This window comes from Cyanistes caeruleus, chromosome 11 (genome assembly GCF_971803275.1).
Source record: "Cyanistes caeruleus chromosome 11, bCyaCae1.hap1.1, whole genome shotgun sequence".
Lineage (NCBI taxonomy): Eukaryota > Metazoa > Chordata > Aves > Passeriformes > Paridae > Cyanistes > Cyanistes caeruleus.
The window spans coordinates 23,423,544-23,449,329 of NC_141711.1; positions in this window are offsets into that span (position 1 = coordinate 23,423,544).

Genomic DNA, 25,786 nt, shown 5'->3' on the forward strand with positions numbered 1-25,786 from the left:
GCTGGGCTGGAGCTCTGTGGGACAGGCTGGGAAATTTTGCTACCTCTGCAGGCTGGCACAGACCGAGAGGAGGAGACGGACGTCGATACACAGACTGATAGAGAAGAAGCCATGGAAGTGGACGCAGAGGATACTGGAGAGGAAGAGATGGATGTGGATATGTACGAGACAGAGGAAGAGATGGAGGTGGAAACGAAAGATTCTATTGAAGAGATGGATATTGATCTAAAAGACAAGGAGGAAGACATGGTCTTGGGATGAAGACCGATGCCAGCAGCAGAACAGGCAGGTGCTCCCCACAGGCAGAGTGGGGCCCCTGCTGCCAGCCTGGGGCCGGCTGGGCACTTCCTGCTCAGGGACACGCTAGCCCATGCACTGGATTCTGCTGGCCATCCCTGGCCTGGCCTGGGCTTGTTGTGGGCCACACAAGCCCTGTTCCACTGCCTGGGCCACAGCCCCCAGCCAGGCTCCCTTCTGGCAGCAGAGTCCCACTGGGCCAGTGTCCCAGCCCGGCAGCACATGGAACACCCTTCCGTGCCTGACTGCACTGACCGTGCTACTTGTTTTTCTTGCAGGACTTAGGGACATCACAGACACAGATGCCACCCTGCTGTACATACGTTTTACAGTTGTTGTGTTCAGGATAGAGGTTTTAGAGTTTGTTTAAGTTGTCTGTAAATACGTTTCATAGAGTTTTGTTAGAGCTGTTCTCAGGTAAATAGGTTCTATAGTTTGTTGCTCTTGTTGTTGTTGTTGTTGTTGTTACCAATATTCTTACAGTGTAAATATGTGGTGTAGTTCATTCTTGTTCCTTTTCTTCTACAGATAAACAGTCTTTGATTTTCACACCCCAGTTCTCTTTGCATTTTCTTCGGGCACATTTGCAAAGCTGTGGGTTGTTTCGGGAACAATGTTTGCAGGATTCTAAAAAGAGTATCAAAACCGCTCTGCCACACTCTCAGCTGCTGCTGCTGCCCCAAAAAGCACTGGCTGGCTTTGCTCACACAATCACAGTTGTGGTGGCATTTCTACCACACCACAGGACAGCGATGTTTTCCCTCTTCTCCTGGAAATACCTACAGCACTTGTGGGTAGCAAGGCAAACATGAGCCTCTTTTAGTGGCCCTTGAAATTGGACATGTGAAATGAGGTACACAAAGCCACAGGCCAGCTGAACCTGGCAACTCTGAATGGGTCTTTACATTCTTCCCAGGAAGATGAATGGCAATCACTATTTTGGCAGGGAGGAAAGTGCATCAGCTAGCAATTTGCTGTAGAAAATGTGCTTTCTGCTCCTCTCACAGCCAAAACTCCTACCCATTTCTTGGAAGTCCTTCTTAGATAAGGACCGTGTTCAACTGAGTGACAGTGAAGCCAAATGGCAATGCCGCAATCAATTGTCCTGTACACAATCTCCTTCATCCACGTGGAAGGTTACTCACGGGCACACAAGAGGACGGAAGAAACCCAAATGCATCGTTGGACATAATAAAGTCAGACGTGTTGAGGGATGAAGAAATCTTGCAGAGATATGGAAAGCTGCCCTGAAAACCCAGTTCGGGGAGAGCCTGAGCTCTTTTGTGCTTCTAGGCCTGAAGATGCTCAGCACCTTTCCCAGATGCTCAGCAGGCAGTAGGATTGTGCCTGAATCTGGCTCTGGAAATGCCAGTGCCTCAACTGAGAGCTGTGGCAATGATTTCCATTGCATGGAGAGGGGCCACAGTCCTGCAAGAGTCTTTCAGCAGAGCAAACAGCAGCCTGGAGGGTGGGCAATCTGGACCACTGCATGCTCATCATTCACCACAATGCAGAGCTGCCATGGATCACTTTTTCCATTTCTCCTGTTGGATATGTTTTGGAGAAGTTGTTCTAGGTGGCTTTGGATGGTGATCCAAGTAGGAAGCAGCCATTCGCCTGCTGTGATATCCTTACAACTAGTCCTAACTTCTCATTGCCTTTGGTTTGATTGGGGGTGTTTTATCTGTTTGTTTGATTGGTTTCTTTGGGTTGGTTTCTTTGTGTTTTTCTCTCTTTTGCTTGGAGTTTCTTTTCCTTTTTTAGAAATGACTGGTGAAGTTGGCACAACCAAACTCCAGAAAACGTAAAGCAGGCTTGACTTTCCAGAAATTGCTTTTGGCTGGCTTTAGCTGCATTCCCCAGGATCACGATCAGCAGTAGATATTTGCAGGTTTTGCTCTGCATCCTCAGCCTGCCCAGGTGTTGTTCAGTGTTTCAGCAGTGGAGAAGACGATGGATATTTTGCTAAACCTCCTTTCAAACAACAAAACTTGGGTTAGCACGACAGAAAAGAAGAAAAGAAAATCTTCGCCAGTTAGAACAGAGCCAGAGTCCCACCATTTCCCCCTCCACTTTGCTTTCTTTTCTACATTTAGAGGTAAAGCTTCCATCTCCAAAAGCTTCCATCTCTCACTTCCTGATGTAGCCATTTGCTACCCTTTAGCCTTGACTGCCACGCATTGGACTGCTGTCCGTGTGGGGCTGGGGATGCTCAGCCTGGAAAGAGAAGGGGGCTGGCGAGGCCTCCCTGCAGCTCTAGGAAAGATGGGCACAGGGAGGAGAAGCCTTTCAAATGCAGGAGTGAGCTTGAAGTTGGATCTAATGAAGCTGCTCTTTTCCACTCCGGCTGCTGGGGCACTGGCCCAGGCTGTGCACAGAGGCTGGGGATGCTCCATCCTTGGCAACATCCAAGGCCAGCTGGGAGCGGGGCTCTGAGCAACCTATTCTGGGCGAAGATCGCTCCGCTTGGAACAAGATGGTCTTTAGGGTCCCTTCCAAGCCCAAGCACCCAGGGATTCCATCATTCATTCTACGGTCTCCGTTGTCCACTTCAGCCTGGGCCTCAACTCCTGGCGGTGATGTCACAGTGCACGCTCCAGCTAGAACTTCCAGCATCCAGCAACGGCCACAACACAACCCTTGGCTCCTTGTGCCAGCACGCTCTTCATTCACCCTGCTCCAAGCCTACCCCTGTCACATTGTTGCCACCTGCTCCCTGATTCCCCCAGCAGTCCCCAAAGCTCCCCATCGCTTGGATTTTGCTCTCCATCCCTGCAGGATGTCTGCATTTGTTCCAAAAGAGCTATGGCACTATTCCACGGAGGCGGACACCCCGCAGATGCCTGGCTGGGCTGGAGCTCTGTGGGACAGTGTGGGAAATTTTGCTACCTCTGCAGGCTGGCACAGACCGAGAGGAGGAGACGGACATCGATACACAGACTGATAGAGAAGAAGCCATGGAAGTGGATGGAGAGGATACTGGAGAGGAAGAGATGGATGTGGATATGTACGAGACAGAGGAAGAGATGGAGGTGGAAACGAAAGATTCTATTGAAGAGATGGATATTGATCTAAAAGACAAGGAGGAAGACATGGTCTTGGGATGAAGACCGATGCCAGCCGTAGAACAAGCAGGTGCTCCCCACAGGCAGAGTGGGGCCCCTGCTGCCAGCCTGGGGCCGGGCTGGGCACTTCCTGCTCAGGGACACGCTAGCCCATGCACTGGATTCTGCTGGCCATCCCTGGCCTGGCCTGGGCTTGCTGTGGGCCACACAAGCCCTGTTCCAGTGCCTGGGCCACAGCCCCCAGCCAGGCTCCCTTCTGGCAGCAGAGTCCCACTGGGCCAGTGTCCCAGCCCGGCAGCACATGGAACACCCTTCCGTGCCTGACTGCACTGACCGTGCTACTTGTTTTTCTTCCAGGACTTAGGGACATCACAGACACAGATGCCACCCTGCTGTACATACGTTTTACAGTTGTTGTGTTCAGGATAGAGGTTTTAGAGTTTGTTTAAGTTGTCTGTAAATACGTTTCATAGAGTTTTGTTAGAGCTGTTCTCAGGTAAATAGGTTCTATAGTTTGTTGCTCTTGTTGTTGTTGTTGTTGTTGTTACCAATATTCTTACAGTGTAAATATGTGGTGTAGTTCATTCTTGTTCCTTTTCTTCTACAGATAAACAGTCTTTGATTTTCACACCCCAGTTCTCTTTGCATTTTCTTCGGGCACATTTGCAAAGCTGTGGCTTGTTTCGGGAACAATGTTTGCAGGACTCTAAAAAGAGTATCAAAACCGCTCTGCCACACTCTCAGCTGCTGCTGCTGCCCCAAAAAGCACTGGCTGGCTTTGCTCACACAATCACAGTTGTGGTGGCATTTCTACCACACCACAGGACAGCGATGTTTTCCCTCTTCTCCTGGAAATACCTACAGCACTTGTGGGTAGCAAGGCAAACATGAGCCTCTTTTAGTGGCCCTTGAAATTGGACATGTGAAATGAGGTACACAAAGCCACAGGCCAGCTGAACCTGGCAACTCTGAATGGGTCTTTACATTCTTCCCAGGAAGATGAATGGCAATCACTATTTTGGCAGGGAGGAAAGTGCATCAGCTAGCAATTTGCTGTAGAAAATGTGCTTTCTGCTCCTCTCACAGCCAAAACTCCTACCCATTTCTTGGAAGTCCTTCTTAGATAAGGACCGTGTTCAACTGAGTGACAGTGAAGCCAAATGGCAATGCCGCAATCAATTGTCCTGTACACAATCTCCTTCATCCACGTGGAAGGTTACTCACGGGCACACAAGAGGACGGAAGAAACCCAAATGCATCGTTGGACATAATAAAGTCAGACGTGTTGAGGGATGAAGAAATCTTGCAGAGATATGGAAAGCTGCCCTGAAAACCCAGTTCGGGGAGAGCCTGAGCTCTTTTGTGCTTCTAGGCCTGAAGATGCTCAGCAGCTTTCCCAGATGCTCAGCAGGCAGTAGGATTGTGCCTGAATCTGGCTCTGGAAATGCCAGTGCCTCAACTGAGAGCTGTGGCAATGATTTCCATTGCATGGAGAGGGGCCACAGTCCTGCAAGAGTCTTTCAGCAGAGCAAACAGCAGCCTGGAGGGTGGGCAATCTGGACCACTGCATGCTCATCCTTCACCACAATGCAGAGCTGCCATGGATCACTTTTTCCATTTCTCCTGTTGGATATGTTTTGGAGAAGTTGTTCTAGGTGGCTTTGGATGGTGATCCAAGTAGGAAGCAGCCATTCGCCTGCTGTGATATCCTTACAACTAGTCCTAACTTCTCATTGCCTTTGGTTTGATTGGGGGTGTTTTATCTGTTTGTTTGATTGGTTTCTTTGGGTTGGTTTCTTTGTGTTTTTCTCTCTTTTGCTTGGAGTTTCTTTTCCTTTTTTAGAAATGACTGGTGAAGTTGGCACAACCAAACTCCAGAAAACGTAAAGCAGGCTTGACTTTCCAGAAATTGCTTTTGGCTGGCTTTAGCTGCATTCCCCAGGATCACGATCAGCAGTAGATATTTGCAGGTTTTGCTCTGCATCCTCAGCCTGCCCAGGTGTTGTTCAGTGTTTCAGCAGTGGAGAAGACGATGGATATTTTGCTAAACCTCCTTTCAAACAACAAAACTTGGGTTAGCACGACAGAAAAGAAGAAAAGAAAATCTTCGCCAGTTAGAACAGAGCCAGAGTCCCACCATTTCCCCCTCCACTTTTCTTTCTTTTCTACATTTAGAGGTAAAGCTTCCATCTCCAAAAGCTTCCATCTCTCACTTCCTGATGTAGCCATTTGCTACCCTTTAGCCTTGACTGCCACGCATTGGACTGCTGTCCGTGTGGGGCTGGGGATGCTCAGCCTGGAAAGAGAAGGGGGCTGGCGAGGCCTCCCTGCAGCTCTAGGAAAGATGGGCACAGGGAGGAGAAGCCTTTCAAATGCAGGAGTGAGCTTGAAGTTGGATCTAATGAAGCTGCTCTTTTCCACTCCGGCTGCTGGGCCACTGGCCCAGGCTGTGCACAGAGGCTGGGGATGCTCCATCCTTGGCAACATCCAAGGCCAGCTGGGAGCGGGGCTCTGAGCAACCTATTCTGGGCGAAGATCGCTCCGCTTGGAACAAGATGGTCTTTAGGGTCCCTTCCAAGCCCAAGCACCCAGGGATTCCATCATTCATTCTACGGTCTCCGTTGTCCACTTCAGCCTGGGCCTCAACTCCTGGCGGTGATGTCACAGTGCACGCTCCAGCTAGAACTTCCAGCATCCAGCAACGGCCACAACACAACCCTTGGCTCCTTGTGCCAGCACGCTCTTCATTCACCCTGCTCCAAGCCTACCCCTGTCACATTGTTGCCACCTGCTCCCTGATTCCCCCAGCAGTCCCCAAAGCTCCCCATCGCTTGGATTTTGCTCTCCATCCCTGCAGGATGTCTGCATTTGTTCCAAAAGAGCTATGGCACTATTCCACGGAGGCGGACACCCCGCAGCTGCCTGGCTGGGCTGGAGCTCTGTGGGACAGTGTGGGAAATTTTGCTACCTCTGCAGGCTGGCACAGACCGAGAGGAGGAGACGGACATCGATACACAGACTGATAGAGAAGAAGCCATGGAAGTGGATGGAGAGGATACTGGAGAGGAAGAGATGGATGTGGATATGTACGAGACAGAGGAAGAGATGGAGGTGGAAACGAAAGATTCTATTGAAGAGATGGATATTGATCTAAAAGACAAGGAGGAAGACATGGTCTTGGGATGAAGACCGATGCCAGCCGTAGAACAGGCAGGTGCTCCCCACAGGCAGAGTGGGGCCCCTGCTGCCAGCCTGGGGCCGGGCTGGGCACTTCCTGCTCAGGGACACGCTAGCCCATGCACTGGATTCTGCTGGCCATCCCTGGCCTGCCCTGGCCTTGCTGTGGGCCACACAAGCCCTGTTCCAGTGCCTGGGCCACAGCCCCCAGCCAGGCTCCCTTCTGGCAGCAGAGTCCCACTGGGCCAGTGTCCCAGCCCGGCAGCACATGGAACACCCTTCCGTGCCTGACTGCACTGACCGTGCTACTTGTTTTTCTTCCAGGACTTAGGGACATCACAGACACAGATGCCACCCTGCTGTACATACATTTTACAGTTGTTGTGTTCAGGATAGAGGTTTTAGAGTTTGTTTAAGTTGTCTGTAAATACGTTTCATAGAGTTTTGTTAGAGCTGTTCTCAGGTAAATAGGTTCTATAGTTTGTTGCTCTTGTTGTTGTTGTTGTTGTTGTTACCAATATTCTTACAGTGTAAATATGTGGTGTAGTTCATTCTTGTTCCTTTTCTTCTACAGATAAACAGTCTTTGATTTTCACACCCCAGTTCTCTTTGCATTTTCTTCGGGCACATTTGCAAAGCTGTGGGTTGTTTCGGGAACAATGTTTGCAGGACTCTAAAAAGAGTATCACAACCGCTCTGCCACACTCTCAGCTGCTGCTGCTGCCCCAAAAAGCACTGGCTGGCTTTGCTCACACAATCACAGTTGTGGTGGCATTTCTACCACACCACAGGACAGCGATGTTTTCCCTCTTCTCCTGGAAATACCTACAGCACTTGTGGGTAGCAAGGCAAACATGAGCCTCTTTTAGTGGCCCTTGAAATTGGACATGTGAAATGAGGCACACAAAGCCACAGGCCAGCTGAACCTGGCAACTCTGAATGGGTCTTTACATTCTTCCCAGGAAGATGAATGGCAATCACTATTTTGGCAGGGAGGAAAGTGCATCAGCTAGCAATTTGCTGTAGAAAATGTGCTTTCTGCTCCTCTCACAGCCAAAACTCCTACCCATTTCTTGGAAGTCCTTCTTAGATAAGGACCGTGTTCAACTGAGTGACAGTGAAGCCAAATGGCAATGCCGCAATCAATTGTCCTGTACACAATCTCCTTCATCCACGTGGAAGGTTACTCACGGGCACACAAGAGGACGGAAGAAACCCAAATGCATCGTTGGACATCATAAAGTCAGACGTGTTGAGGGATGAAGAAATCTTGCAGAGATATGGAAAGCTGCCCTGAAAACCCAGTTCGGGGAGAGCCTGAGCTCTTTTGTGCTTCTAGGCCTGAAGATGCTCAGCACCTTTCCCAGATGCTCAGCAGGCAGTAGGATTGTGCCTGAATCTGGCTCTGGAAATGCCAGTGCCTCAACTGAGAGCTGTGGCAATGATTTCCATTGCATGGAGAGGGGCCACAGTCCTGCAAGAGTCTTTCAGCAGAGCAAACAGCAGCCTGGAGGGTGGGCAATCTGGACCACTGCATGCTCATCATTCACCACAATGCAGAGCTGCCATGGATCACTTTTTCCATTTCTCCTGTTGGATATGTTTTGGAGAAGTTGTTCTAGGTGGCTTTAGATGGTGATCCAAGTAGGAAGCAGCCATTCGCCTGCTGTGATATCCTTACAACTAGTCCTAACTTCTCATTGCCTTTGGTTTGATTGGGGGTGTTTTATCTGTTTGTTTGATTGGTTTCTTTGGGTTGGTTTCTTTGTGTTTTTCTCTCTTTTGCTTGGAGTTTCTTTTCCTTTTTTAGAAATGACTGGTGAAGTTGGCACAACCAAACTCCAGAAAACGTAAAGCAGGCTTGACTTTCCAGAAATTGCTTTTGGCTGGCTTTAGCTGCATTCCCCAGGATCACGATCAGCAGTAGATATTTGCAGGTTTTGCTCTGCATCCTCAGCCTGCCCAGGTGTTGTTCAGTGTTTCAGCAGTGGAGAAGACGATGGATATTTTGCTAAACCTCCTTTCAAACAACAAAACTTGGGTTAGCACGACAGAAAAGAAGAAAAGAAAATCTTCGCCAGTTAGAACAGAGCCAGAGTCCCACCATTTCCCCCTCCACTTTGCTTTCTTTTCTACATTTAGAGGTAAATCTTCCATCTCCAAAAGCTTCCATCTCTCACTTCCTGATGTAGCCATTTGCTACCCTTTAGCCTTGACTGCCACGCATCGGACTGCTGTCCGTGTGGGGCTGGGGATGCTCAGCCTGGAAAGAGAAGGGGGCTGGCGAGGCCTCCCTGAAGCTCTAGGAAAGATGGGCACAGGGAGGAGAAGCCTTTCAAATGCAGGAGTGAGCTTGAAGTTGGATCTAATGAAGCTGCTCTTTTCCACTCCGGCTGCTGGGGCACTGGCCCAGGCTGTGCACAGAGGCTGGGGATGCTCCATCCTTGGCAACATCCAAGGCCAGCTGGGAGCGGGGCTCTGAGCAACCTATTCTGGGCGAAGATCGCTCCGCTTGGAACAAGATGGTCTTTAGGGTCCCTTCCAAGCCCAAGCACCCAGGGATTCCATCATTCATTCTACGGTCTCCGTTGTCCACTTCAGCCTGGGCCTGAACTCCTGGCGGTGATGTCACAGTGCACGCTCCAGCTAGAACTTCCAGCATCCAGCAACGGCCACAACACAACCCTTGGCTCCTTGTGCCAGCACGCTCTTCATTCACCCTGCTCCAAGCCTACCCCTGTCACATTGTTGCCACCTGCTCCCTGATTCCCCCAGCAGTCCCCAAAGCTCCCCATCGCTTGGATTTTGCTCTCCATCCCTGCAGGATGTCTGCATTTGTTCCAAAAGAGCTATGGCACTATTCCACGGAGGCGGACACCCCGCAGCTGCCTGGCTGGGCTGGAGCTCTGTGGGACAGTGTGGGAAATTTTGCTACCTCTGCAGGCTGGCACAGACCGAGAGGAGGAGACGGACATCGATACACAGACTGATAGAGAAGAAGCCATGGAAGTGGACGCAGAGGATACTGGAGAGGAAGAGATGGATGTGGATATGTACGAGACAGAGGAAGAGATGGAGGTGGAAACGAAAGATTCTATTGAAGAGATGGATATTGATCTAAAAGACAAGGAGGAAGACATGGTCTTGGGATGAAGACCGATGCCAGCCGTAGAACAGGCAGGTGCTCCCCACAGGCAGAGTGGGGCCCCTGCTGCCAGCCTGGGGCCGGGCTGGGCACTTCCTGCTCAGGGACACGCTAGCCCATGCACTGGATTCTGCTGGCCATCCCTGGCCTGGCCTGGGCTTGCTGTGGGCCACACAAGCCCTGTTCCAGTGCCTGGGCCACAGCCCCCAGCCAGGCTCCCTTCTGGCAGCAGAGTCCCACTGGGCCAGTGTCCCAGCCCGGCAGCACATGGAACACCCTTCCGTGCCTGACTGCACTGACCGTGCTACTTGTTTTTCTTCCAGGACTTAGGGACATCACAGACACAGATGCCACCCTGCTGTACATACGTTTTACAGTTGTTGTGTTCAGGATAGAGGTTTTAGAGTTTGTTTAAGTTGTCTGTAAATACGTTTCATAGAGTTTTGTTAGAGCTGTTCTCAGGTAAATAGGTTCTATAGTTTGTTGCTCTTGTTGTTGTTGTTGTTGTTGTTACCAATATTCTTACAGTGTAAATATGTGGTGTAGTTCATTCTTGTTCCTTTTCTTCTACAGATAAACAGTCTTTGATTTTCACACCCCAGTTCTCTTTGCATTTTCTTCGGGCACATTTGCAAAGCTGTGGGTTGTTTCGGGAACAATGTTTGCAGGATTCTAAAAAGAGTATCAAAACCGCTCTGCCACACTCTCAGCTGCTGCTGCTGCCCCAAAAAGCACTGGCTGGCTTTGCTCACACAATCACAGTTGTGGTGGCATTTCTACCACACCACAGGACAGCGATGTTTTCCCTCTTCTCCTGGAAATACCTACAGCACTTGTGGGTAGCAAGGCAAACATGAGCCTCTTTTAGTGGCCCTTGAAATTGGACATGTGAAATGAGGTACACAAAGCCACAGGCCAGCTGAACCTGGCAACTCTGAATGGGTCTTTACATTCTTCCCAGGAAGATGAATGGCAATCACTATTTTGGCAGGGAGGAAAGTGCATCAGCTAGCAATTTGCTGTAGAAAATGTGCTTTCTGCTCCTCTCACAGCCAAAACTCCTACCCATTTCTTGGAAGTCCTTCTTAGATAAGGACCGTGTTCAACTGAGTGACAGTGAAGCCAAATGGCAATGCCGCAATCAATTGTCCTGTACACAATCTCCTTCATCCACGTGGAAGGTTACTCACGGGCACACAAGAGGACGGAAGAAACCCAAATGCATCGTTGGACATAATAAAGTCAGACGTGTTGAGGGATGAAGAAATCTTGCAGAGATATGGAAAGCTGCCCTGAAAACCCAGTTCGGGGAGAGCCTGAGCTCTTTTGTGCTTCTAGGCCTGAAGATGCTCAGCACCTTTCCCAGATGCTCAGCAGGCAGTAGGATTGTGCCTGAATCTGGCTCTGGAAATGCCAGTGCCTCAACTGAGAGCTGTGGCAATGATTTCCATTGCATGGAGAGGGGCCACAGTCCTGCAAGAGTCTTTCAGCAGAGCAAACAGCAGCCTGGAGGGTGGGCAATCTGTACCACTGCATGCTCATCATTCACCACAATGCAGAGCTGCCATGGATCACTTTTTCCATTTCTCCTGTTGGATATGTTTTGGAGAAGTTGTTCTAGGTGGCTTTGGATGGTGATCCAAGTAGGAAGCAGCCATTCGCCTGCTGTGATATCCTTACAACTAGTCCTAACTTCTCATTGCCTTTGGTTTGATTGGGGGTGTTTTATCTGTTTGTTTGATTGGTTTCTTTGGGTTGGTTTCTTTGTGTTTTTCTCTCTTTTGCTTGGAGTTTCTTTTCCTTTTTTAGAAATGACTGGTGAAGTTGGCACAACCAAACTCCAGAAAACGTAAAGCAGGCTTGACTTTCCAGAAATTGCTTTTGGCTGGCTTTAGCTGCATTCCCCAGGATCACGATCAGCAGTAGATATTTGCAGGTTTTGCTCTGCATCCTCAGCCTGCCCAGGTGTTGTTCAGTGTTTCAGCAGTGGAGAAGACGATGGATATTTTGCTAAACCTCCTTTCAAACAACAAAACTTGGGTTAGCACGACAGAAAAGAAGAAAAGAAAATCTTCGCCAGTTAGAACAGAGCCAGAGTCCCACCATTTCCCCCTCCACTTTTCTTTCTTTTCTACATTTAGAGGTAAAGCTTCCATCTCCAAAAGCTTCCATCTCTCACTTCCTGATGTAGCCATTTGCTACCCTTTAGCCTTGACTGCCACGCATTGGACTGCTGTCCGTGTGGGGCTGGGGATGCTCAGCCTGGAAAGAGAAGGGGGCTGGCGAGGCCTCCCTGAAGCTCTAGGAAAGATGGGCACAGGGAGGAGAAGCCTTTCAAATGCAGGAGTGAGCTTGAAGTTGGATCTAATGAAGCTGCTCTTTTCCACTCCGGCTGCTGGGCCACTGGCCCAGGCTGTGCACAGAGGCTGGGGATGCTCCATCCTTGGCAACATCCAAGGCCAGCTGGGAGCGGGGCTCTGAGCAACCTATTCTGGGCGAAGATCGCTCCGCTTGGAACAAGATGGTCTTTAGGGTCCCTTCCAAGCCCAAGCACCCAGGGATTCCATCATTCATTCTACGGTCTCCGTTGTCCACTTCAGCCTGGGCCTCAACTCCTGGCGGTGATGTCACAGTGCACGCTCCAGCTAGAACTTCCAGCATCCAGCAACGGCCACAACACAACCCTTGGCTCCTTGTGCCAGCACGCTCTTCATTCACCCTGCTCCAAGCCTACCCCTGTCACCTTGTTGCCACCTGCTCCCTGATTCCCCCAGCAGTCCCCAAAGCTCCCCATTGCTTGGATTTTCCTCTCCATCCCTGCAGGATGTCTGCATTTGTTCCAAAAGAGCTATGGCACTATTCCACGGAGGCGGACACCCCGCAGCTGCCTGGCTGGGCTGGAGCTCTGTGGGACAGGGTGGGAAATTTTGCTACCTCTGCAGGCTGGCACAGACCGAGAGGAGGAGACGGACGTCGATACACAGACTGATAGAGAAGAAGCCATGGAAGTGGATGGAGAGGATACTGGAGAGGAAGAGATGGATGTGGATATGTACGAGACAGAGGAAGAGATGGAGGTGGAAACGAAAGATTCTATTGAAGAGATGGATATTGATCTAAAAGACAAGGAGGAAGACATGGTCTTGGGATGAAGACCGATGCCAGCAGCAGAACAGGCAGGTGCTCCCCACAGGCAGAGTGGGGCCCCTGCTGCCAGCCTGGGGCCGGGCTGGGCACTTCCTGCTCAGGGACACGCTAGCCCATGCACTGGATTCTGCTGGCCATCCCTGGCCTGGCCTGGGCTTGCTGTGGGCCACACAAGCCCTGTTCCAGTGCCTGGGCCACAGCCCCCAGCCAGGCTCCCTTCTGGCAGCAGAGTCCCACTGGGCCAGTGTCCCAGCCCGGCAGCACATGGAACACCCTTCCGTGCCTGACTGCACTGACCGTGCTACTTGTTTTTCTTCCAGGACTTAGGGACATCACAGACACAGATGCCACCCTGCTGTACATACGTTTTACAGTTGTTGTGTTCAGGATAGAGGTTTTAGAGTTTGTTTAAGTTGTCTGTAAATACGTTTCATAGAGTTTTGTTAGAGCTGTCCTCAGGTAAATAGGTTCTATAGTTTGTTGCTCTTGTTGTTGTTGTTGTTGTTGTTACCAATATTCTTACAGTGTAAATATGTGGTGCAGTTCATTCTTGTTCCTTTTCTTCTACAGATAAACAGTCTTTGATTTTCACACCCCAGTTCTCTTTGCATTTTCTTCGGGCACATTTGCAAAGCTGTGGGTTGTTTCGGGAACAATGTTTGCAGGATTCTAAAAAGAGTATCAAAACCGCTCTGCCACACTCTCAGCTGCTGCTGCTGCCCCAAAAAGCACTGGCTGGCTTTGCTCACACAATCACAGTTGTGGTGGCATTTCTACCACACCACAGGACAGCGATGTTTTCCCTCTTCTCCTGGAAATACCTACAGCACTTGTGGGTAGCAAGGCAAACATGAGCCTCTTTTAGTGGCCCTTGAAATTGGACATGTGAAATGAGGTACACAAAGCCACAGGCCAGCTGAACCTGGCAACTCTGAATGGGTCTTTACATTCTTCCCAGGAAGATGAATGGCAATCACTATTTTGGCAGGGAGGAAAGTGCATCAGCTAGCAATTTGCTGTAGAAAATGTGCTTTCTGCTCCTCTCACAGCCAAAACTCCTACCCATTTCTTGGAAGTCCTTCTTAGATAAGGACCGTGTTCAACTGAGTGACAGTGAAGCCAAATGGCAATGCCGCAATCAATTGTCCTGTACACAATCTCCTTCATCCACGTGGAAGGTTACTCACGGGCACACAAGAGGACGGAAGAAACCCAAATGCATCGTTGGACATAATAAAGTCAGACGTGTTGAGGGATGAAGAAATCTTGCAGAGATATGGAAAGCTGCCCTGAAAACCCAGTTCGGGGAGAGCCTGAGCTCTTTTGTGCTTCTAGGCCTGAAGATGCTCAGCAGCTTTCCCAGATGCTCAGCAGGCAGTAGGATTGTGCCTGAATCTGGCTCTGGAAATGCCAGTGCCTCAACTGAGAGCTGTGGCAATGATTTCCATTGCATGGAGAGGGGCCACAGTCCTGCAAGAGTCTTTCAGCAGAGCAAACAGCAGCCTGGAGGGTGGGCAATCTGTACCACTGCATGCTCATCATTCACCACAATGCAGAGCTGCCATGGATCACTTTTTCCATTTCTCCTGTTGGATATGTTTTGGAGAAGTTGTTCTAGGTGGCTTTGGATGGTGATCCAAGTAGGAAGCAGCCATTCGCCTGCTGTGATATCCTTACAACTAGTCCTAACTTCTCATTGCCTTTGGTTTGATTGGGGGTGTTTTATCTGTTTGTTTGATTGGTTTCTTTGGGTTGGTTTCTTTGTGTTTTTCTCTCTTTTGCTTGGAGTTTCTTTTCCTTTTTTAGAAATGACTGGTGAAGTTGGCACAACCAAACTCCAGAAAACGTAAAGCAGGCTTGACTTTCCAGAAATTGCTTTTGGCTGGCTTTAGCTGCATTCCCCAGGATCACGATCAGCAGTAGATATTTGCAGGTTTTGCTCTGCATCCTCAGCCTGCCCAGGTGTTGTTCAGTGTTTCAGCAGTGGAGAAGACGATGGATATTTTGCTAAACCTCCTTTCAAACAACAAAACTTGGGTTAGCACGACAGAAAAGAAGAAAATCTTCGCCAGTTAGAACAGAGCCAGAGTCCCACCATTTCCCCCTCCACTTTGCTTTCTTTTCTACATTTAGAGGTAAAGCTTCCATCTCCAAAAGCTTCCATCTCTCACTTCCTGATGTAGCCATTTGCTACCCTTTAGCCTTGACTGCCACGCATTGGACTGCTGTCCGTGTGGGGCTGGGGATGCTCAGCCTGGAAAGAGAAGGGGGCTGGCGAGGCCTCCCTGCAGCTCTAGGAAAGATGGGCAGAGGGAGGAGAAGCCTTTCAAATGCAGGAGTGAGCTTGAAGTTGGATCTAATGAAGCTGCTCTTTTCCACTCCGGCTGCTGGGGCACTGGCCCAGGCTGTGCACAGAGGCTGGGGATGCTCCATCCTTGGCAACATCCAAGGCCAGCTGGGAGCGGGGCTCTGAGCAACCTATTCTGGGCGAAGATCGCTCCGCTTGGAACAAGATGGTCTTTAGGGTCCCTTCCAAGCCCAAGCACCCAGGGATTCCATCATTCATTCTACGGTCTCCGTTGTCCACTTCAGCCTGGGCCTGAACTCCTGGCGGTGATGTCACAGTGCACGCTCCAGCTAGAACTTCCAGCATCCAGCAACGGCCACAACACAACCCTTGGCTCCTTGTGCCAGCACGCTCTTCATTCACCCTGCTCCAAGCCTACCCCTGTCACCTTGTTGCCACCTGCTCCCTGATTCCCCCAGCAGTCCCCAAAGCTCCCCATCGCTTGGATTTTGCTCTCCATCCCTGCAGGATGTCTGCATTTGTTCCAAAAGAGCTATGGCACTATTCCACGGAGGCGGACACCCCGCAGCTGCCTGGCTGGGCTGGAGCTCTGTGGGACAGGCTGGGAAATTTTGCTACCTCTGCAGGCTGGCACAGACCGAGAGGAGGAGACGGACGTCGATACACAGACTGATAGAGAAGAAGCCATGGAAGTGGACGCAGAGGATACTGGAGAGGAAGAGATGGATGTGGATATGTACGAGACAGAGGAAGAGATGGAGGTGGAAACGAAAGATTCTATTGAAGAGATGGATATTGATCTAAAAGACAAGGAGGAAGACATGGTCTTGGGATGAAGACCGATGCCAGCAGCAGAACAGGCAGGTGCTCCCCACAGGCAGAGTGGGGCCCCTGCTGCCAGCCTGGGGCCGGGCTGGGCACTTCCTGCTCAGGGACACGCTAGCCCATGCACTGGATTCTGCTGGCCATCCCTGGCCTGGCCTGGGCTTGTTGTGGGCCACACAAGCCCTGTTCCACTGCCTGGGCCACAGCCCCCAGCCAGGCTCCCTTCTGGCAGCAGAGTCCCACTGGGCCAGTGTCCCAGCCCGGCAGCACATGGAACACCCTTCCGTGCCTGACTGCACTGACCGTGCTACTTGTTTTTCTTGCAGGACTTAGGGACATCACAGACACAGATGCCACCCTGCTGTACATACGTTTTACAGTTGTTGTGTTCAGGATAGAGGTTTTAGAGTTTGTTTAAGTTGTCTGTAAATACGTTTCATAGAGTTTTGTTAGAGCTGTTCTCAGGTAAATAGGTTCTATAGTTTGTTGCTCTTGTTGTTGTTGTTGTTGTTGTTACCAATATTCTTACAGTGTAAATATGTGGTGTAGTTCATTCTTGTTCCTTTTCTTCTACAGATAAACAGTCTTTGATTTTCACACCCCAGTTCTCTTTGCATTTTCTTCGGGCACATTTGCAAAGCTGTGGGTTGTTTCGGGAACAATGTTTGCAGGATTCTAAAAAGAGTATCAAAACCGCTCTGCCACACTCTCAGCTGCTGCTGCTGCCCCAAAAAGCACTGGCTGGCTTTGCTCACACAATCACAGTTGTGGTGGCATTTCTACCACACCACAGGACAGCGATGTTTTCCCTCTTCTCCTGGAAATACCTACAGCACTTGTGGGTAGCAAGGCAAACATGAGCCTCTTTTAGTGGCCCTTGAAATTGGACATGTGAAATGAGGTACACAAAGCCACAGGCCAGCTGAACCTGGCAACTCTGAATGGGTCTTTACATTCTTCCCAGGAAGATGAATGGCAATCACTATTTTGGCAGGGAGGAAAGTGCATCAGCTAGCAATTTGCTGTAGAAAATGTGCTTTCTGCTCCTCTCACAGCCAAAACTCCTACCCATTTCTTGGAAGTCCTTCTTAGATAAGGACCGTGTTCAACTGAGTGACAGTGAAGCCAAATGGCAATGCCGCAATCAATTGTCCTGTACACAATCTCCTTCATCCACGTGGAAGGTTACTCACGGGCACACAAGAGGACGGAAGAAACCCAAATGCATCGTTGGACATAATAAAGTCAGACGTGTTGAGGGATGAAGAAATCTTGCAGAGATATGGAAAGCTGCCCTGAAAACCCAGTTCGGGGAGAGCCTGAGCTCTTTTGTGCTTCTAGGCCTGAAGATGCTCAGCACCTTTCCCAGATGCTCAGCAGGCAGTAGGATTGTGCCTGAATCTGGCTCTGGAAATGCCAGTGCCTCAACTGAGAGCTGTGGCAATGATTTCCATTGCATGGAGAGGGGCCACAGTCCTGCAAGAGTCTTTCAGCAGAGCAAACAGCAGCCTGGAGGGTGGGCAATCTGTACCACTGCATGCTCATCATTCACCACAATGCAGAGCTGCCATGGATCACTTTTTCCATTTCTGCTGTTGGATATGTTTTGGAGAAGTTGTTCTAGGTGGCTTTGGATGGTGATCCAAGTAGGAAGCAGCCATTCGCCTGCTGTGATATCCTTACAACTAGTCCTAACTTCTCATTGCCTTTGGTTTGATTGGGGGTGTTTTATCTGTTTGTTTGATTGGTTTCTTTGGGTTGGTTTCTTTGTGTTTTTCTCTCTTTTGCTTGGAGTTTCTTTTCCTTTTTTAGAAATGACTGGTGAAGTTGGCACAACCAAACTCCAGAAAACGTAAAGCAGGCTTGACTTTCCAGAAATTGCTTTTGGCTGGCTTTAGCTGCATTCCCCAGGATCACGATCAGCAGTAGATATTTGCAGGTTTTGCTCTGCATCCTCAGCCTGCCCAGGTGTTGTTCAGTGTTTCAGCAGTGGAGAAGACGATGGATATTTTGCTAAACCTCCTTTCAAACAACAAAACTTGGGTTAGCACGACAGAAAAGAAGAAAAGAAAATCTTCGCCAGTTAGAACAGAGCCAGAGTCCCACCATTTCCCCCTCCACTTTTCTTTCTTTTCTACATTTAGAGGTAAAGCTTCCATCTCCAAAAGCTTCCATCTCTCACTTCCTGATGTAGCCATTTGCTACCCTTTAGCCTTGACTGCCACGCATTGGACTGCTGTCCGTGTGGGGCTGGGGATGCTCAGCCTGGAAAGAGAAGGGGGCTGGCGAGGCCTCCCTGAAGCTCTAGGAAAGATGGGCACAGGGAGGAGAAGCCTTTCAAATGCAGGAGTGAGCTTGAAGTTGGATCTAATGAAGCTGCTCTTTTCCACTCCGGCTGCTGGGCCACTGGCCCAGGCTGTGCACAGAGGCTGGGGATGCTCCATCCTTGGCAACATCCAAGGCCAGCTGGGAGCGGGGCTCTGAGCAACCTATTCTGGGCGAAGATCGCTCCGCTTGGAACAAGATGGTCTTTAGGGTCCCTTCCAAGCCCAAGCACCCAGGGATTCCATCATTCATTCTACGGTCTCCGTTGTCCACTTCAGCCTGGGCCTCAACTCCTGGCGGTGATGTCACAGTGCACGCTCCAGCTAGAACTTCCAGCATCCAGCAACGGCCACAACACAACCCTTGGCTCCTTGTGCCAGCACGCTCTTCATTCACCCTGCTCCAAGCCTACCCCTGTCACCTTGTTGCCACCTGCTCCCTGATTCCCCCAGCAGTCCCCAAAGCTCCCCATTGCTTGGATTTTCCTCTCCATCCCTGCAGGATGTCTGCATTTGTTCCAAAAGAGCTATGGCACTATTCCACGGAGGCGGACACCCCGCAGCTGCCTGGCTGGGCTGGAGCTCTGTGGGACAGGGTGGGAAATTTTGCTACCTCTGCAGGCTGGCACAGACCGAGAGGAGGAGACGGACGTCGATACACAGACTGATAGAGAAGAAGCCATGGAAGTGGATGGAGAGGATACTGGAGAGGAAGAGATGGATGTGGATATGTACGAGACAGAGGAAGAGATGGAGGTGGAAACGAAAGATTCTATTGAAGAGATGGATATTGATCTAAAAGACAAGGAGGAAGACATGGTCTTGGGATGAAGACCGATGCCAGCAGCAGAACAGGCAGGTGCTCCCCACAGGCAGAGTGGGGCCCCTGCTGCCAGCCTGGGGCCGGGCTGGGCACTTCCTGCTCAGGGACACGCTAGCCCATGCACTGGATTCTGCTGGCCATCCCTGGCCTGGCCTGGGCTTGCTGTGGGCCACACAAGCCCTGTTCCAGTGCCTGGGCCACAGCCCCCAGCCAGGCTCCCTTCTGGCAGCAGAGTCCCACTGGGCCAGTGTCCCAGCCCGGCAGCACATGGAACACCCTTCCGTGCCTGACTGCACTGACCGTGCTACTTGTTTTTCTTCCAGGACTTAGGGACATCACAGACACAGATGCCACCCTGCTGTACATACGTTTTACAGTTGTTGTGTTCAGGATAGAGGTTTTAGAGTTTGTTTAAGTTGTCTGTAAATACGTTTCATAGAGTTTTGTTAGAGCTGTCCTCAGGTAAATAGGTTCTATAGTTTGTTGCTCTTGTTGTTGTTGTTGTTGTTGTTACCAATATTCTTACAGTGTAAATATGTGGTGCAGTTCATTCTTGTTCCTTTTCTTCTACAGATAAACAGTCTTTGATTTTCACACCCCAGTTCTCTTTGCATTTTCTTCGGGCACATTTGCAAAGCTGTGGGTTGTTTCGGGAACAATGTTTGCAGGATTCTAAAAAGAGTATCAAAACCGCTCTGCCACACTCTCAGCTGCTGCTGCTGCCCCAAAAAGCACTGGCTGGCTTTGCTCACACAATCACAGTTGTGGTGGCATTTCTACCACACCACAGGACAGCGATGTTTTCCCTCTTCTCCTGGAAATACCTACAGCACTTGTGGGTAGCAAGGCAAACATGAGCCTCTTTTAGTGGCCCTTGAAATTGGACATGTGAAATGAGGTACACAAAGCCACAGGCCAGCTGAACCTGGCAACTCTGAATGGGTCTTTACATTCTTCCCAGGAAGATGAATGGCAATCACTATTTTGGCAGGGAGGAAAGTGCATCAGCTAGCAATTTGCTGTAGAAAATGTGCTTTCTGCTCCTCTCACAGCCAAAACTCCTACCCATTTCTTGGAAGTCCTTCTTAGATAAGGACCGTGTTCAACTGAGTGACAGTGAAGCCAAATGGCAATGCCGCAATCAATTGTCCTGTACACAATCTCCTTCATCCACGTGGAAGGTTACTCACGGGCACACAAGAGGACGGAAGAAACCCAAATGCATCGTTGGACATAATAAAGTCAGACGTGTTGAGGGATGAAGAAATCTTGCAGAGATATGGAAAGCTGCCCTGAAAACCCAGTTCGGGGAGAGCCTGAGCTCTTTTGTGCTTCTAGGCCTGAAGATGCTCAGCAGCTTTCCCAGATGCTCAGCAGGCAGTAGGATTGTGCCTGAATCTGGCTCTGGAAATGCCAGTGCCTCAACTGAGAGCTGTGGCAATGATTTCCATTGCATGGAGAGGGGCCACAGTCCTGCAAGAGTCTTTCAGCAGAGCAAACAGCAGCCTGGAGGGTGGGCAATCTGTACCACTGCATGCTCATCATTCACCACAATGCAGAGCTGCCATGGATCACTTTTTCCATTTCTCCTGTTGGATATGTTTTGGAGAAGTTGTTCTAGGTGGCTTTGGATGGTGATCCAAGTAGGAAGCAGCCATTCGCCTGCTGTGATATCCTTACAACTAGTCCTAACTTCTCATTGCCTTTGGTTTGATTGGGGGTGTTTTATCTGTTTGTTTGATTGGTTTCTTTGGGTTGGTTTCTTTGTGTTTTTCTCTCTTTTGCTTGGAGTTTCTTTTCCTTTTTTAGAAATGACTGGTGAAGTTGGCACAACCAAACTCCAGAAAACGTAAAGCAGGCTTGACTTTCCAGAAATTGCTTTTGGCTGGCTTTAGCTGCATTCCCCAGGATCACGATCAGCAGTAGATATTTGCAGGTTTTGCTCTGCATCCTCAGCCTGCCCAGGTGTTGTTCAGTGTTTCAGCAGTGGAGAAGACGATGGATATTTTGCTAAACCTCCTTTCAAACAACAAAACTTGGGTTAGCACGACAGAAAAGAAGAAAATCTTCGCCAGTTAGAACAGAGCCAGAGTCCCACCATTTCCCCCTCCACTTTGCTTTCTTTTCTACATTTAGAGGTAAAGCTTCCATCTCCAAAAGCTTCCATCTCTCACTTCCTGATGTAGCCATTTGCTACCCTTTAGCCTTGACTGCCACGCATTGGACTGCTGTCCGTGTGGGGCTGGGGATGCTCAGCCTGGAAAGAGAAGGGGGCTGGCGAGGCCTCCCTGCAGCTCTAGGAAAGATGGGCAGAGGGAGGAGAAGCCTTTCAAATGCAGGAGTGAGCTTGAAGTTGGATCTAATGAAGCTGCTCTTTTCCACTCCGGCTGCTGGGGCACTGGCCCAGGCTGTGCACAGAGGCTGGGGATGCTCCATCCTTGGCAACATCCAAGGCCAGCTGGGAGCGGGGCTCTGAGCAACCTATTCTGGGCGAAGATCGCTCCGCTTGGAACAAGATGGTCTTTAGGGTCCCTTCCAAGCCCAAGCACCCAGGGATTCCATCATTCATTCTACGGTCTCCGTTGTCCACTTCAGCCTGGGCCTGAACTCCTGGCGGTGATGTCACAGTGCACGCTCCAGCTAGAACTTCCAGCATCCAGCAACGGCCACAACACAACCCTTGGCTCCTTGTGCCAGCACGCTCTTCATTCACCCTGCTCCAAGCCTACCCCTGTCACCTTGTTGCCACCTGCTCCCTGATTCCCCCAGCAGTCCCCAAAGCTCCCCATCGCTTGGATTTTGCTCTCCATCCCTGCAGGATGTCTGCATTTGTTCCAAAAGAGCTATGGCACTATTCCACGGAGGCGGACACCCCGCAGCTGCCTGGCTGGGCTGGAGCTCTGTGGGACAGGCTGGGAAATTTTGCTACCTCTGCAGGCTGGCACAGACGGAGAGGAGGAGACGGACGTCGATACACAGACTGATAGAGAAGAAGCCATGGAAGTGGACGCAGAGGATACTGGAGAGGAAGAGATGGATGTGGATATGTACGAGACAGAGGAAGAGATGGAGGTGGAAACGAAAGATTCTATTGAAGAGATGGATATTGATCTAAAAGACAAGGAGGAAGACATGGTCTTGGGATGAAGACCGATGCCAGCAGCAGAACAGGCAGGTGCTCCCCACAGGCAGAGTGGGGCCCCTGCTGCCAGCCTGGGGCCGGGCTGGGCACTTCCTGCTCAGGGACACGCTAGCCCATGCACTGGATTCTGCTGGCCATCCCTGGCCTGGCCTGGGCTTGTTGTGGGCCACACAAGCCCTGTTCCACTGCCTGGGCCACAGCCCCCAGCCAGGCTCCCTTCTGGCAGCAGAGTCCCACTGGGCCAGTGTCCCAGCCCGGCAGCACATGGAACACCCTTCCGTGCCTGACTGCACTGACCGTGCTACTTGTTTTTCTTGCAGGACTTAGGGACATCACAGACACAGATGCCACCCTGCTGTACATACGTTTTACAGTTGTTGTGTTCAGGATAGAGGTTTTAGAGTTTGTTTAAGTTGTCTGTAAATACGTTTCATAGAGTTTTGTTAGAGCTGTTCTCAGGTAAATAGGTTCTATAGTTTGTTGCTCTTGTTGTTGTTGTTGTTGTTGTTACCAATATTCTTACAGTGTAAATATGTGGTGTAGTTCATTCTTGTTCCTTTTCTTCTACAGATAAACAGTCTTTGATTTTCACACCCCAGTTCTCTTTGCATTTTCTTCGGGCACATTTGCAAAGCTGTGGGTTGTTTCGGGAACAATGTTTGCAGGATTCTAAAAAGAGTATCAAAACCGCTCTGCCACACTCTCAGCTGCTGCTGCTGCCCCAAAAAGCACTGGCTGGCTTTGCTCACACAATCACAGTTGTGGTGGCATTTCTACCACACCACAGGACAGCGATGTTTTCCCTCTTCTCCTGGAAATACCTACAGCACTTGTGGGTAGCAAGGCAAACATGAGCCTCTTTTAGTGGCCCTTGAAATTGGACATGTGAAATGAGGTACACAAAGCCACAGGCCAGCTGAACCTGGCAACTCTGAATGGGTCTTTACATTCTTCCCAGGAAGATGAATGGCAATCACTATTTTGGCAGGGAGGAAAGTGCATCAGCTAGCAATTTGCTGTAGAAAATGTGCTTTCTGCTCCTCTCACAGCCAAAACTCCTACCCATTTCTTGGAAGTCCTTCTTAGATAAGGACCGTGTTCAACTGAGTGACAGTGAAGCCAAATGGCAATGCCGCAATCAATTGTCCTGTACACAATCTCCTTCATCCACGTGGAAGGTTACTCACGGGCACACAAGAGGACGGAAGAAACCCAAATGCATCGTTGGACATAATAAAGTCAGACGTGTTGAGGGATGAAGAAATCTTGCAGAGATATGGAAAGCTGCCCTGAAAACCCAGTTCGGGGAGAGCCTGAGCTCTTTTGTGCTTCTAGGCCTGAAGATGCTCAGCACCTTTCCCAGATGCTCAGCAGGCAGTAGGATTGTGCCTGAATCTGGCTCTGGAAATGCCAGTGCCTCAACTGAGAGCTGTGGCAATGATTTCCATTGCATGGAGAGGGGCCACAGTCCTGCAAGAGTCTTTCAGCAGAGCAAACAGCAGCCTGGAGGGTGGGCAATCTGTACCACTGCATGCTCATCATTCACCACAATGCAGAGCTGCCATGGATCACTTTTTCCATTTCTGCTGTTGGATATGTTTTGGAGAAGTTGTTCTAGGTGGCTTTGGATGGTGATCCAAGTAGGAAGCAGCCATTCGCCTGCTGTGATATCCTTACAACTAGTCCTAACTTCTCATTGCCTTTGGTTTGATTGGGGGTGTTTTATCTGTTTGTTTGATTGGTTTCTTTGGGTTGGTTTCTTTGTGTTTTTCTCTGTTTTGCTTGGAGTTTCTTTTCCTTTTTTAGAAATGACTGGTGAAGTTGGCACAACCAAACTCCAGAAAACGTAAAGCAGGCTTGACTTTCCAGAAATTGCTTTTGGCTGGCTTTAGCTGCATTCCCCAGGATCACGATCAGCAGTAGATATTTGCAGGTTTTGCTCTGCATCCTCAGCCTGCCCAGGTGTTGTTCAGTGTTTCAGCAGTGGAGAAGACGATGGATATTTTGCTAAACCTCCTTTCAAACAACAAAACTTGGGTTAGCACGACAGAAAAGAAGAAAAGAAAATCTTCGCCAGTTAGAACAGAGCCAGAGTCCCACCATTTCCCCCTCCACTTTTCTTTCTTTTCTACATTTAGAGGTAAATCTTCCATCTCCAAAAGCTTCCATCTCTCACTTCCTGATGTAGCCATTTGCTACCCTTTAGCCTTGACTGCCACGCATTGGACTGCTGTCCGTGTGGGGCTGGGGATGCTCAGCCTGGAAAGAGAAGGGGGCTGGCGAGGCCTCCCTGCAGCTCTAGGAAAGATGGGCACAGGGAGGAGAAGCCTTTCAAATGCAGGAGTGAGCTTGAAGTTGGATCTAATGAAGCTGCTCTTTTCCACTCCGGCTGCTGGGGCACTGGCCCAGGCTGTGCACAGAGGCTGGGGATGCTCCATCCTTGGCAACATCCAAGGCCAGCTGGGAGCGGGGCTCTGAGCAACCTATTCTGGGCGAAGATCGCTCCGCTTGGAACAAGATGGTCTTTAGGGTCCCTTCCAAGCCCAAGCACCCAGGGATTCCATCATTCATTCTACGGTCTCCGTTGTCCACTTCAGCCTGGGCCTCAACTCCTGGCGGTGATGTCACAGTGCACGCTCCAGCTAGAACTTCCAGCATCCAGCAACGGCCACAACACAACCCTTGGGTCCTTGTGCCAGCACGCTCTTCATTCACCCTGCTCCAAGCCTACCCCTGTCACCTTGTTGCCACCTGCTCCCTGATTCCCCCAGCAGTCCCCAAAGCTCCCCATCGCTTGGATTTTGCTCTCCATCCCTGCAGGATGTCTGCATTTGTTCCAAAAGAGCTATGGCACTATTCCACGGAGGCGGACACCCCGCAGCTGCCTGGCTGGGCTGGAGCTCTGTGGGACAGGGTGGGAAATTTTGCTACCTCTGCAGGCTGGCACAGACCGAGAGGAGGAGACGGACGTCGATACACAGACTGATAGAGAAGAAGCCATGGAAGTGGACGCAGAGGATACTGGAGAGGAAGAGATGGATGTGGATATGTACGAGACAGAGGAAGAGATGGAGGTGGAAACGAAAGATTCTATTGAAGAGATGGATATTGATCTAAAAGACAAGGAGGAAGACATGGTCTTGGGATGAAGACCGATGCCAGCAGCAGAACAGGCAGGTGCTCCCCACAGGCAGAGTGGGGCCCCTGCTGCCAGCCTGGGGCCGGGCTGGGCACTTCCTGTTCAGGGACACGCTAGCCCATGCACTGGATTCTGCTGGCCATCCCTGGCCTGGCCTGGGCTTGTTGTGGGCCACACAAGCCCTGTTCCAGTGCCTGGGCCACAGCCCCCAGCCAGGCTCCCTTCTGGCAGCAGAGTCCCACTGGGCCAGTGTCCCAGCCCGGCAGCACATGGAACACCCTTCCGTGCCTGACTGCACTGACCGTGCTACTTGTTTTTCTTGCAGGACTTAGGGACATCACAGACACAGATGCCACCCTGCTGTACATACGTTTTACAGTTGTTGTGTTCAGGA